This window comes from Lissotriton helveticus, chromosome 4_2, assembly GCF_964261635.1.
Source record: "Lissotriton helveticus chromosome 4_2, aLisHel1.1, whole genome shotgun sequence".
Classification (NCBI taxonomy): domain Eukaryota; kingdom Metazoa; phylum Chordata; class Amphibia; order Caudata; family Salamandridae; genus Lissotriton; species Lissotriton helveticus.
In genome coordinates, this window is record NC_136064.1 from 133,415,866 (window position 1) to 133,429,556 (window position 13,691).

Below are 13,691 nucleotides of genomic sequence, written 5' to 3' on the forward strand. Positions count from 1 at the left end.
AGAGCCCCGATAGAAAGCATCACCCATATAATATTTGCCTTCCCAGCATATAACATCTCGCGGGCCAAAGGGCTAAAATCAATTTGTCAACAATTGGGCAAACAGGACTACCATGAAGCCCTGCGCATTCTTAGGTCTGATCCCAAACCTCTTTTTGTTTGTTGCCTAGCAAAGTTTCTTGGCCAGGCATGGCTAATCAGGTGGAAAGCCCTTTCAAGAGTGGCAGAGCTTCAACTTGAATGAGGTTGTGACGAATTTGTGTCACGACTCTAAGTCTGCTCAACCAAATTACAAACCCAGATTCCATGCACAAGCATTTTACTTGTTAATTTTTGCTGCTACTCCAGGAAAATCCAAAATTCTTCAGAAAATTCAAAATTAACTATAACATTACAAAGGCTCGTTTTCAAGATGAAATGCTATCTGTTTTTAAAAATGCTGTCTGATTTTATTTATATTGTACATATTGTATATTTTTATTTTATGTATCAACTTTTAACTAATTGAATATGACAAATGTATTGTTTGTGCCAAGGGTTTCACAGGCTATTATATTGTATTGTCTGTTCATACAAGTTTTATGACATTGTTCGGTACACTCGTCTTGTTTGTATTTCTCTTTTAATAAATATATTTCTATAGCTTTTATTGCAGGCATTTTTTGTCAAATAAAGCTTATACAACAACATTCATACATCCTTCTGGTTTTTCGTTCTAGGCAAATATTTAATACTCACCTCCTTTACCCACTGGCATGCCATTTTCCAATCTCTGCACATCTGCACAATCTTACATCATATGTATAGGTCTTCTGGAAACAGTTTTCATTCATGAATCCTATAATTTCCTAGCCACCTAGTTCATCTGACATGCCAACGCCACCATATTGGATGGCTTCATTCTCCAATACCAAAGAAGTTCAAAATAAGAGGGACAACCTTTTCACCTGAACATACTCAACAAGTTACTCAGTTACTCATGTCATACAACTAACACATTCCAAAACCAGCACACTCAACCTTGTCTTCTCAGCAGTACAAACACCCCCATTCTCCTCTTCAGCACAAGGTCAAGGTCAACAGAATGAGAAAAACAAAGCTTTAAATCCTTCAGTGACTTCTCGAAAGACAACTCAATGCTTTAACTCTTCTCTCACCAGAGCAAGGCCACAACCAACACTAAGAGTATTCTAAACAACTGTAAATCTTTTTGTAAAACATCACCACCCCAATTAAAACAGGCAAGTGCAAGACAAAGCATTCAGCACTGGTGTATACTTTGTTGACAATAAATTATTCATTTGCAGATGGGAAAGAAAGTGGCAAAAAAATAGATCTCTTGATAACCTCATGATACTGAAGTTCCACTGTATAACACACAGAAACTCAACACATCAGCCACATTAAAGTACTATATCAACAACAGGAATGAAGGCCCACATATTCCTCAACTCCACAGACAACTGCAAAGCCATCAACCTCCTATTCCGTTAAATACACAGAAGCTCGAACAGTAGATTGACAACATCATTCCTGCTATAACACTTAAGCCCACCCTGCCTATCGATCCAGCAATGGCCAGCCTTCAAAGCCTGATCCATTAAGAATCCCACTAAAATACTGAACTCTCTCACAGTCATTTCCCGTGAAAATGCTGTTAAAGTTGTCTCTGAGGACATCCTCTCACCCTGCTTACCATTGTCACCTCCTCCCTAACTCACCGCATCTTATCAAAACCCCTCAAGGCAGACCAGATCCTCCCACTTGGAAAGAAACCTACAGTAGACCCCAATCTCTCTGCCAGTTAGTGGCCCATCACTCCCCATCACTTCTCTACATTTGAGGAAGCAGTCTATTTCCAACACCAATATCACAACAGTGCTAACCAACTCCTACTTCACTTTCACTCTTTCTACAGATCATGCTGCAGCACTGAGACCACTACCTTTCTCATTGTAGATAATGCTTGCCTGAGGACTCATGAAGAGTACCCTGCCTCCTGATATTGCGCAACGCCTACGCTGCATTTGATACGGTCGACCTTTTTACCCTCAAGCAATCTTTGGAGGCTTGAATGGGAATCCTCAGAAATGTCCTTCAGTTGATCCCCTCCTACCTTTCCAACTTACACCAGTTTTCTGACATGGTTCACTGCAGAGTGCCCTAGGAGTCCACACCTTTTCCACTTGATGATCTATTCACAGATAACAGTATCAAGCCTCAACAGTATGCTAAGTATATATATATATTCAACACCTCCACCACTACCTGCCTTTTATACAGACTTTGACTTCCAATGCCAGCCTAAAGTGCCATCCAACCCAGGCAGATTTCCTGGTATTTACCAAGAACAATAAACCAGATACTGTGCTCACCTGGCTCAATGATATGAGCTTTTATGAATACCAACCTCAACTTTCACCCAATGCAGAGTCACCAACCTCATCCTCAAGGAACACATTGTCAAAAAAACAAGAAACATCTGCTGTTCAAGCCCTTGTACATGTGAATCAGGTAACACCCTGCTCTGCTGGCTCACAGATTTCCCATTGGCATGCCTTGCAGTCAGTCTCTTCCATTGCCGATAGACATATAAACTAATCACTCACAACCAGATAGAACACCATGGCCCCCCCTTGATAGCGAACACCATCTTCGACCTGTTGCGTCATTTACAAAACAATGATTATCAGCACACTTGCAGCCGAAACACCATCTCACTACCATTGAAGAAATCAGGTTCATTACGGTTACCATTATCAGAAACATTTAACTGAGGATCTAACATGCAAAATGTTATTCCTTTACATTTAGGGGAATAGCACAATAATCATCTATGCAGAAAGTTTGTAGAGTTTACGTGTGAAGTGCTGAAGACAAATGAATTGTAATGTAATGTACTTTATTATCATTCATGTTTCATGCAGTATTAATATAATGATGTCATATTTTGAAAATGACTGTGAGGAAATAGGGTGTATTTTATGGTGTGGTTGTGCTGCCTCACCATGTAATAACCAACCCTGGGCGTAGTTCGCGAAGTGGCGCCACGCGTAGCTACACAAAGTGCACTTCTCACTACACGAGCTACACGTAGTACTACGCGAACTGCGTAGTACCCTGTTCGAGATGATTGCACAGTGCCGGATGCTTGTCCGCACTGTGCAATCATTGAAAACGGCATCTTGCACAGTGTGAGCTGTTTTTTACTGCCGCTCAAGTAGAATTTTACTCGAGCATCAGCTTTCTCAACGCGGACTGGTAGTTTCTCATCGCGAGCTGTCACGAGCATACGCGACCACCCGCAATGAGAAACCTGACCTTCCCGCGTTGAGAATCTCACCGGGAGGTTTATTTTCCATGCTTGCGATCGGCAACTTGATGTTGCTGATCGCGAGCGAGGAAAAAGTCTCGCCGGGATGTCATTTTGCTTGCTCGCGGTTGCCAACTTGACGTTGAGGACCACGAGCAAGCAAAAAATGACCGCTACGCTACGTGAGTTTGCACTGTGCTACGTGCAGTTCGCGTAGTGCGAAGTAGCGCAAACTTTACAAACTACGCTAGTGTAGTGTAGTGCTTTGACCAGGGTTAGTAATAACCATACCAAACCTTTTGGGTCCTGTAGGTTTTGTTTGTGAAAAGCTCAGTGCAACCCTGGGTGGCTGTGGGTCTGAGAGATCAAGCAAACACAAAGGAACCAATGTTAAGAATGTTTGTTTAAGTTATCCTGACTGCTCAGCTACACAAAAACAATTGCAGTAGAAATACACAAGTCAGTCAAGATATAGATTTTACAAGTAAATATGCAATTTTTCCTTATCTGTTAGCAAGCTTTGGCAAATTCAACAAAGATATGGGCTACCAACTTGCCCCATCAGGCTTCTTAAGTTTTGGTGGTTGTGTGCTAGGAACAGGTGGCAAGCTTGCTGACCTTTGGAGTTTCTTGCTTAGGCTGGTTCATAACACAGCTGTTCCATGAGCAGGATACAGCAGGAACAGTCTCTTCCACTTTAGTAGCCACAAGATCCAACAGGAGCAGTCCATGTTAGTGCAGCCGCCCTCCGGTGGGTCCTTGGTGCAGCAGGGCAATGCTTCTTTGTACCACTTCTCCAGTCTATTGAGATGTAAGTTCTGGGTGCCAGGGGTACCCTACATACTTATGACTACTAACCCTCTTGGGTCATAAGTCATCAATCAGTACTCCCCTGCCATCCCTGTCTTGAGCTTTTCTTTCAATCTGTAGCCCATCTCCAAGTAGCCAGCCTCAAGGCCTTGGCACCTGGTGTTTCTTGGCCTTCCTCTTCCCCTTTTCCCTTGAAGGATGCCGTTCAGGTCTTGCCTGATAGTGTTTTACACTGTGTTGTGGAGGGTGTGACCGTTCCAGCGACAGGAGATTTTCATGATTTCTTCATAAGCACAGAGTTGGGATGTCTGCTGCCACATGTCATTGGTGTTTAGCCAGCTTATTTGATGGCTTTTCCTCATATAGGTGTTTATGAAGTTCTGGACTTTGTTGGTGGCGGTCACTGTTGTCCTCCAACTTTCTGCTGCATTCAGAAGGGCAAATTCTATGTTGCAATTAAAAAGCCTGACTTTGGCTTGCCATAATAGGTCTTTATAGAACCAGATTATCTGTAGCTGAATGAAAGCAGGCCTTTCTTTGCCAATTCTAGCCTTGACATTGGCATTGGTGCCACCCTCCTTGTCTATGACACTACCCAGGTAGGTGCATCGCTTGCAAGAGTGACAGCAGCTGTACTGGCCATGTTAGCCTTCATGATCTTGGTTTTTCCCTTGTGGATGTTGAAGCCAACGTGTGCTGCTGTGGCTGATACATTATTAGCCTTCTCTTGCATCTGCTTATAGGTATGGGACAGTAGGGCCAGGTTATATGCAGTAAAGTCAATGGCAAGCATAAAGAGAAAAGGCGAGCACAATAAACCCTGGAGGGGACTTATCCTCACTTAGAAGGCTTCAGGAGTTGTCCTCCTTACAGGTCATTCCCTCATAAGAGATCCTGATGAGTCTCACAAGTTTATCTAGCACATCCTAGTGGTGGAAACATTTCTAAAGGGTCTTTCTGTCCACACTGTCAAATTCCTTCTCATACTGTACTGGGTGGATTGTGTAGACTTGCACTGTTGTGATAATACAGTTAGTTCCACCCACAGATCTGTATAGGTTGTGTATTTCCCTCCATGAGTTGCAACGGCTCTGGGCTCAGTGAAATTGACCCACTTAAAGATTGGGGGCACCAGGACATGAACTTGTTGGCCTTCACGTGGGGTCCGGGTGAAGTAGGTTTGGGATTGGAGTTAGGGTTAGGGGTCATCAGGGGTATGATTCTTTGGAAGTAGCTATAGATTTTCCCCTGTGGGAGGGAGCCCAGGGATTAAACTGAAGTACAGGGTGCTGTTTGTCAAGTAAGCATGGCAGCGTCCCCCAGGGCAACGTTTTTGGGACACACAAGATCTTGCCCAGTGGCCCCTATCACAGGGATGCTTAAGCACCCTAGAAGCCCAAATAGACACACAAATGGAGCATCCCTAACTTAAATGCCATTGTCAGTGAGCACATAAGCCACAAACAGCAAGCTTTACCGGATACTCCAGTAGCATGACGAGAGTTATGGACAAGCTTCCCCATCTAGTCAGTCAGTCGCTATTCAGGTGGGTTTCTCCTCCTTTCATAAACAAGACATATTATCCAAAGCCCTATTGTTGCAGGCGCATAAAACGGAGCTCCAGATTGACCTCATACAATAGATAGGAACAGACTAAGCTCAACAGACCTCACATTTCACCGGACAGACGCAGGCCAATCTTGCTTGTGCACCCAATTAATGGACAAACTGATTTCACTTCCAAAAATCCTATGGGCATTACTAGACAACGTTAAGAATAACAAATCATCAGAGACTAACCAAAAATAAAAGGGAGCAGCTGCGATTAGACCCTCAACAGCACTCCAGTTGATAAACTCATGCCCGGCTACAGATATCCATTCCAAGGAAAACGTAATTTGTTTGACAAACTTACAGCCATCCGTGTGCACTATTCAGCTAGACTTCACGGCCCATGTCTCTGAAGAGCCTGCCCTCAGCCCCCTTCAAGTTTATAATTCTCCTGTTTCAGGGCTGCTTTCTCTCCCCTGAAGGGCAAAAAAGAAACTGAGAAAACCCGCCAAAAATGTGTGCCTACGAAAAAGACACAGGGAGCTATAGGCCTAAGACAAATACGCTACCAAAGATCATGAAGAGCTAGTCAATTTATTTCCAATCTTTAACAAGAGATACAAACTGGGTATCAGATCTAATCTAATCAACTCAGATGACAAGGAAACATTGGTCAGCACCCAGAGAAAGGAACTGCCTCCCACTCCATGAATCACTCAGAGCCAGCAAAGATCACCAAACAATGACTCAGCACATGGCATGCCACGTGACACATCATCGTCTTCAACCTTAATACCAGCTGTGCCTGAATGAATGGCCGAATTTCCATTGTAATCCCTGGCCGGCTCAGGAAACCTCTCTATTCCGCTGAGTACACATGCTCCCTCTCAAATCGGGAGCAAAGCACAGACCTAACAACAATCTCTGGCTAACTCTCTAGAGCTGAAGCACCGGCCCCTTCAAATGGGGCCGACACCACCTCGGTTCAGCCTCCAGCATCTGTCTGCTAATCGCAGATGATTATTCAAATTGGACCTACCCGGTGAAATATAATGATCACCGTGGCCAAATCCACGAGGGACAACAACCACTCCGGGACCGCACATCAAGTCCCAGCCTGCCTCAATCCAGAAAATACTCAAGATCCCACAAGAAACTGTAGCCCCCTGCTCCACCAACAAGTATGGTCTAACCAAAAATTTGAGCCCAGGACACCAGCTCCATGAGATAATAAGGATGTTGGCCCACCAGATCTTAATAACTGTGCACTTTAAAAACTTCAAACCAGAGAATCCTCTCACCCCGTCCCATCAAGGATTGGCAAAAAAAGGGCAGAAAAGAATCAGGCTGGCCTAATATTTATCCCTCACTACCCTTCCAGTGGCCACGCGGACATTCTGAACAGAGGGATCCTGCTTGAGATCCGGTCAATTGAAGCTAATTACTGTCCCCAGATTTAGACGAGATAGCTGGGTTGGAAGAAGCTTCCTTGTACATGCAGCATGAACCTGGAATCAGCTGCCTTTTGCCGTAAAAACGTGTCCATCTTTGGAATCCTTTAGAAAGGAAGTAAAAACCTGGCTGTTCTCGGCATAACTCTAGAAACCGTTCTTGAGATACGAGGATCTATCATAGCGCCAACACGCCCACGGGCATTTGCGCGCTTTACAAGTTGATAAATCAAATCAAATCAAATCTAAAACTACTTCATCACATCCTGTCGCTGTCACACACCACCACCGTGGAACTACACTCCGAAAAATTAGCCTACATCCCTGGTACACGGGTCCTCAAATCTACCATCACACAATGCGACTCAAAAGCAGCAAACAATGCCATACTGAAAGAAGCCTCAACCTTTGATTAATGGGGCACAGTACTAGCACCTACCTACCCACGGAAATATCCACACATCTTACTTGAGGCCCCTCAGACAATGCACACTGAAGGGAGCTTGGGGCGTATTACACAACTGGTTTGTAATCTCATTGCTGACTACAAACCCCTCTGTGGTGAAAAGGAGTGGATCATCAGATGGCAAGCAGTAGCGGAGTACGGCAAGGGGATATTCCTGCATCCAAATCCTAGTGGAAAAAAGCCACAGTATGACCCAAGCACATGGGAACCCCCAACCAGGCCGATCACCTAACTCACCCAGACCGGGAATTTGGCTTTGAAAGATCATCTCTCCATCCTCTCTTGGAATATGTTCGGGCTGGCCTCAACACTTCGCTCCAATCAGGGGCATGAATTTTTAAGCAGGTACAACATTATTTGCTTGCAGGAGACATGGGAACTGACCCCCATTTTAATCTATGGGTTCCACAGAGTCTTCCAACCGGCAAGGCAAACAAGCCTATTTGGGCGGCCCTCGGGCCGGTATCCTTCTGGAACAAACAGTTAAAGCAATGATCTCCTTACCCACGCAGGTTCAGAAGAACATACAGGCTTTATCCATCGAAGGCCTACAAAGTGGCCAGAATTTCTTCTCCTTGATTTTTATTATCTGCTATTTAAATCCACCCAAAATATCAAAAGCACACGGTATGGGGGCCCTGTGCTCGCACATCAAGGAAATTATTGAACCCAATCTCAAACAAAATTGAACTGGTAGGGGACTTCAACACCACACTTGAGCCTTCGTCACAACCCCGCCCAAAGGAATAATGAACAAATGCAATTCAAAAACTTACTTACCACAACTGTTCTAAAATCAGCAGACAGGACTCCATTAGCTGCTCACCCCATTGTTTATGAATATCTTGACAATTGATTATATCTTCATGACAAGTGGCTTAATTAACCTTCTACGGAGCTTTCACATTGTAAATCGTACAGATAGGGATCACAACCCTCTGGTTGCAGGCTTGAATTTAAATGACCTGGTAGCAGATCCATGCCAAGACCTTGGCGATTAGATGGGAGACAAACTGGCATGATGACCTGAGAAGCTGTCTTCAGGAACACGCGGGAAACTTCCTTTTAACAAATTGGGACCAGCTGACCAGAGAGTTGGGAGTTCCTTCAATAAGACAATCATGCGGATCAAAGTAGCCCTGTATAGGGGCATTCAATGTTTCCCAAACAAACCACTGGCATCATGATGAATTATACTTACTTGAAGGAATCTGAGGAAGAAAACCCGCCATCTCAAATGAAACCCAACATCAGGAAACATTTTGGTAGCAAAAGAAGCGAGGAATGCTCACAAAAAAAAGTTTGGGCCTTGAAACAAGCCCAAGAAGACAAAGAATGGAACACAAATGTTTTCATGCTCAAAGATGGATCCCTAGCTAGATTCTGCCAATGTATAAACTCCTTAAAATCCCTTGGACTTCCGAGATCTAATGCAGTTCCATCAGCAGCATGAGAGAACCAATGGCAAGGATGGCGGAGGTGGTCAATCCACTTGTGAATCCTGTGCTGAATTGTTCCTTGACCAGCGGCGTTGTTCCTGGTGTCTGGAAAGAGACGAGGGTGGTTCCGCTTCTCAAAAAACCGGGCCTTGACCCTGACCTTCATGCTAACTATCACCCGATCTCTCTCCTACCTGCTTTTGCTAAAATCGTCGAGAAGCATGTCCATAAGGTCCTCTATGCCTTTCTTGAGTCACATAGCCTGCTGCATGCCACCCAGTCTGGCTTCCGTACCAACTTCAGCACCGAAACGGCGCTTCTCGAAGTCAGTGAGGCTATCAAGGATGTGCTGGATTCAGGGGGCAGGGCCATGTTGGTCATGCTTGATCTGTCGGCGGCCTTCGACACCGTCCCTCATGAAGGTCTTCTCCGCAGACTGTATGAGATAGGTCTGCGTGGGACGGTGTTGAAGTGGTTTCAATCTTACCTGGCTGGTCGCCGGCACGTGGTCTGGGCCCCCCCTTACTCAGCCGAAGTGCCGCCGCTGGAGGTTGGAGTACCGCAGGGCTCCGTGCTGAGCCCGACACTCTTTAATATCTTTCTGACCCCTTTGGCGGTGCTGGCTGAGTCCTTTGGGGCCCAGATAATATCATACGCCGATGACACCCAGCACCTTTTCACGTGCGCAAAGGGGGCTGAGTTCGATGGAGAGAGTATCTGTGGCTGCCTGGGAGCTGTATTTGAATGGTTTCAGGGTAATAGTCCTAAGTGTAACCCTGGAAAATCTGAGGTGCTCTTTTTTGGGTGCCAATCTGACCCGAGTTGGCAGGAATGGTGGCCGCATGACATGTTTCCACCGGCATCTTCCTCCACCGTGGCGAAAAACCTGGGGGTCAAAATTGATAACGGCCTGACTATGAAAGCCCAAGTTCTTGGCCTTGTGGGCGTCTGCTTTGGCTTGCTTAGGATGCTTCGGAGCTTTCTCCCTCTGCTCTCATTTGACCATCGAAAGATTACCGTCCATGCCCTCATTGGCTCGAGGCTGGACTACTCCAATGTTCTCTACCTGGGTTTGCCCGACTACCTGCTGCAGCGTCTTCAGGTAGTCCAAAATTCGGCGGCCCACGCCATTTATGGTCTTCCCCGCCGTGCCAGTGCCTCTGACCTTTTATCCACCTTGCACTGGCTCCCTGTCAGAAAGCGAATTGCCTTTAAGGCCCTTACTTTGGCCCACAAGGCGCTCTATTCTACTGGAGCGACCTATATCCGAAAAAAGCTAGCCTTTTATAAACCTACCAGGGCTCTGAGATCAGAAACTCTCTCTCTTGCGATGGTGCCAGTGGTGAAGAAGGCCCGGACTGGTGGACGCTCCTTCAAACGTCTTGCTCCTCAGCTCTGGAACACTCTCCCCTTATCACTCCGCAGCACTGCCAATTTGCTTGCTTTTAGAAAGGGACTTAAAACCTGGTTGTTTTGTCTCTAGTCTTCTGTTTTCTTTTTCCACTGGTCCTATTTCCTGTTGTGTTATCTGTTAGTTGCTGACCTGTTGGTCTGAAAGCGCCGGGACACTTCTTTGGAGTAGCTGAGCGCTATACAAAACCCCCCCATAACATAACATAACATAACATAACATGTGAGAAGCCAGTTTTTGACCCCCAACAAACGGTTACCACGGCTTTCGAGCTCATCGGACACAGAAGATTTACAAACACCATTCCAACACTGGAAAAGTACAAGACTTATAAAATATATGAAACCAAGCGGTGTGCCGGTTCCAAACGGAATGCTGGCCAGGATCTTTCAATCCACCCCAGAGGCTTGGCAGTGGTTCTGGCCCCACTATTCACCACTGCCTACACCCTCGGAAGGGTACCTGATGAATGGAGGGGCTCAATATTTTGCCAATTCACAAAAAGGGAGAGTATCTAAACACTAGTAACTATTGCTTATATCACTATTAGTCTTGGAAGCTACAGCATACACCTTTATCCTTGTGGAAAAACTGGAAACCTGGAAGAAAGATAACAAATTGCTCTGCTTCTTTCAAACTGGCTTTCGTGGAGCTACTTTGTTGACCTAACCACAGCTTTCAATAAGGTTGGCGGACATTCGCTGTGAAAGAAACTTGCAAACTGGGGCATCCCACCATCACTTCTAACGGCCATAATATCACTCCATTCAGAAACCTGGGTACAGATAAAAAAGGACCCACATCTCAGTCAGCAAACATCAAGACACCCAGAGGTTTGAAACAAGGGTTTCTGCTTGCCCCTCCTCTTTAATCTGTATACAGCAAACCTGGGAAACGCCCTAGCCAAAAGCAGCCTGGCTCCTCATCAACTAAGTAACCGACCTTTACACATTATGCAGTATGCAGATGACATTGTCATCATGGACAACAACATAGTGGGTGTCCCACGAGCCTTGGCAAGCTTAAACAAATATATAGTACACTGAACCATCTCATTATCAACTCCGATAATACAAGATCGTAGTAGTAGATTGGCAAAAGCATAAATATTACATGCACTATAGGTTGTAGGAAAATTAACTGTTTGCAGAAATACAAGTACTTGGGGGGTCTGGATCACAGAAACTGCAAGTCCCATTGCCCACCCAAAAAAGTGACCAAAAAATCAGCGGCTATCACGTATGGTTTAATAAAACTGAACAAGAAGCTCAAAACTCCCTGAGCAGAGTGTATTAGGAAAGTTACCCAAGTTGCGCTTCTTCCAGCATCAAGCATTTCCAGGCCAATGCATGGCCTACAATAAATTCTTTCAACTGCCAAAACACCTCTCCAGGGCAAGACTCAGGTTGGAGCCCGGGCTAGTCAAACCTTCACTTACCCTTGAGGCCGACTACTTGAAATACTATATTTAAATCTTAAAAACGCCGTCTGTGCAACTACAAGCAAGAGTCTTGGGTACACCCATTGTGCTGCTGCCTAGCCCTAACAATCAAAAGGTGGAATCTCCCTAGATAATTATGCCTATGTGAAAAAGCAAACACCTGCCTCGAGGCCTCTACTATATGCTTCACACAAAGAGAACCTAACATGGCCCACTGTGGAAGATTGCACAAACAATCAGGCAAGCCGTACACCCCGCCTTACAACTGCACCTTGGCCTTGAATAGTGCAAATGCTGATCCCAGATTACTTCAAACAAAGGGCTTCAAAAGGGAACAAACCAAGCCTAGGAAGCTTACTGGTCGCGGCCACCAGACAATCAAACCTACAAGTCCACGGAGCAGTATCCCCAGATGGCTCTCATAAGTCATATGTGATCATTCACACATCTGGATTACCAGGGCATGAATTAGCCATGTAAAAGCACCTTCCAAAAAGAAAAATCTCAAAATAAGATGTACTGCAATTAAAGCAGCCCTGGTGCCCGGAACATCCTGGGCTGTGATAATCCCCCGTTGGAAGGGGCCACAGTGCTATGGTCCAACCCACATTTGAAAACAAGACCTGAGACAATTGCTGGCACTTAAGAACCGTATTTTATCAACTTATTTTGCTCTACAAGAACATGTTTTTCCTTTTTAATTTGTAATGCAATGGTTTTAGTTAACTTATGCAAATAAACGTATTCACTGATTCATAGTGCCTGACTCCCTGTCAATTCAAATACCGTTTGCAAAACACTTTCAGGACTCAATAATGTAACACACACTCCTGCAGCCTTGCATGGTGGTTTGTGGGTTCCAGTCCATCAGATTCCCTAGCTTGGAGCCTGATGGTTTGACAGACGGGTTATGCTTTCTAAATCTTTGCAATTTGTTGCAATTCAAGTTGTAAAAACATACAAAGAGGAAAGTGTAACAAGGTAGATGTAGAGGAAGGAAATGAGGGTGGTACAGGCTATAAAGAGGGCTGGTGGGGGATAGTGATTGCTTGTTAGAGTCTGGAGATGGGAGCACCAGAGGGTGGAATTCTGGTCAGGGGAGGGTGGATATGGATAACAGAATCCACAGGGGAGTTGGCTTTAGGATGGTTGAAGTGATTGTAGGTATCAAGATAGCATTTTAGGGCTAAGGTAGCAGTCTGAGAAGTGATTCAGGTATTACAGCAATGAAGCCAGAACAACCTCCTGCAGCTTAAGGACCCTGCCTTGGTGAGAGAGTAGTGTCTGCTACATCTACCCTGAAAGCATTGTGGACATTGCTAAGCCTGTTGAGGGTTGGGCTAGTATGGTCACTATGATGAAGGCAGTTGAAGGGCTGCAGAGCTTGGTTTCCATGGAGGAGTGGAAGAAATGATGCCACCTTGTTTGAATGGTTTGAGGGAGAACAAGGCTGCAAGGTAGCATGAGAAAATACTGAATTATGAGTAAGTTGAAGCTGGAGATTTGGAGGACTTGGATATCCTTGGGACCCACGTGATAGGGCAACTGAACACAAGGGGATGAGTGGCATAGGTGGGAAGAGAGCCAGGCACACACTGGAGCTCAGTATTACATCCCAGGATGTTTATGGGTGTCCTCTTTTTGCCAGTTCCTATCTGCATGGTGGTGAGAAGGTGAACACCTGAGATGTTTGCAGATCCCCAAAGGGTGAAAAGAGGTGTTATTATTTTGCAATGCAGCATTGCCATCATGTATACAATATGTACCCATGAGAGGGAAACTTTTGGGGGCTACTGTTATTGGAGCCATG